A 1,447-nucleotide genomic window follows, 5' to 3' on the forward strand; every position below is an offset into this window, starting at 1 on the left:
AGCACTATGTTAAACAACAGTGGTGAGAGTGGACACCCCTGTCGTGTTCCTGATCTCAGGGGGAATGCTCTCAGTTTTTCCCCATTGAGGATGATATTAGCTGTGGGCTTTTCATAAACTGCTTTTATAATATTTAGGTAAGTTCCTTCTATTCCAACATTCTCAAGGGTTTTTATTAAGAAAGGGTGCTGTACTTTGTCAAATGCTTTTTCTGCATCTATCGACAGGATCATATGGTATTTATCCTTTCTTTTGTTAATGTGATGGATCACACTGATGGATTTGGGAATATTGAACCAGCCCTGTAACCCAGGAATGAATCCCACTTGATCATGATGGATAATTCTTTTTGTGTGCTGTTGAATTCGATTTGCTAGTATCTTGTTGAGTATTTTTGCATCTGTATTCATTAAGGATATTGGTCTGTAGTTCTCTTTTTTTGCTGGGTCTCTGACTGGTTTGGGTATCAAGGTAGTGCTGGCTTCGTAGAATGAGTTTGGAAGATTTCCTTCTACTTCTATTTTTTGGAATAGTTTGAGAAGAATGGGTATGAGCTCTCCTTTAAATGTCTGTTAGAATTCCCCTGGGAAGCCTTCTGGCCATTGCTCTTATTCGTTGGGAGATTTTTGATAATGGATTCGATTTCTTCACTGGTTATTGGTCTATTCATGCTTTCTATCTCTTCCCGTTTGAATTTTGGCAGTGCATGTGCATTTAGGAATTTGTCCATTTCTTCTAGGTTGTCCAGTTTGTTGGCATATAATTTTTCGTAGTAATTTCTGATGATTGCTTGTATTTCTAAGGGATTGGTTGTGATAGATCCTTTTTCATTCATGATTTTGTCTATCTGGGTGCTCTCTCTTTTCTTTCTGAAGAGCCTGGCTATAGGTTTATCAATTTTGTTTATTTTTTCAAAGAACCAACTCTTGGTTTCATTGATCTGCTCGACTATTCTTTTGAATTCTATTTTGTTTATTTCTGCCCTCATCTTTATTATTTCTTTTCTTCTGCTGGATTTGGGGTGCTCTTGCTGCTTCCCTTCTAGTTCCAGTAGGTGCTCTATTAGATTTTGAATTTGCGCTTTCTCTAGTTTGTTTAGATTGGCCTGGATTGCAATATACTTTCCTCTTAGGACTGCCTTTGCTGTGTCCCAGAGATTTTGGATTGTTGTATTTTCCTTTTCATTGGTTTCCATATATTTTTTAATTTCTTCTCTAATTGCCTGATTAGCCCAATCATTCTTCAGTAGAGTGGTTTTTAACCTCCACATTTTTGGAGGTTTTCCAGATTTTTCCTGTGGTTCATTTCAAGTTTCATAGCATTGTGATCTGAAAGTGTGCATGGTATGATCTCTATTCATTTATAGTTAATTGGGGCTGCTTTATGCCCCAGTATGTGATCTATCTTGGAGAATGTGCCATGTGCACTTGAAAAGAAGGTGAATTTC

This window comes from Suricata suricatta, chromosome 7, assembly GCF_006229205.1.
Source record: "Suricata suricatta isolate VVHF042 chromosome 7, meerkat_22Aug2017_6uvM2_HiC, whole genome shotgun sequence".
Taxonomy (NCBI): domain Eukaryota; kingdom Metazoa; phylum Chordata; class Mammalia; order Carnivora; family Herpestidae; genus Suricata; species Suricata suricatta.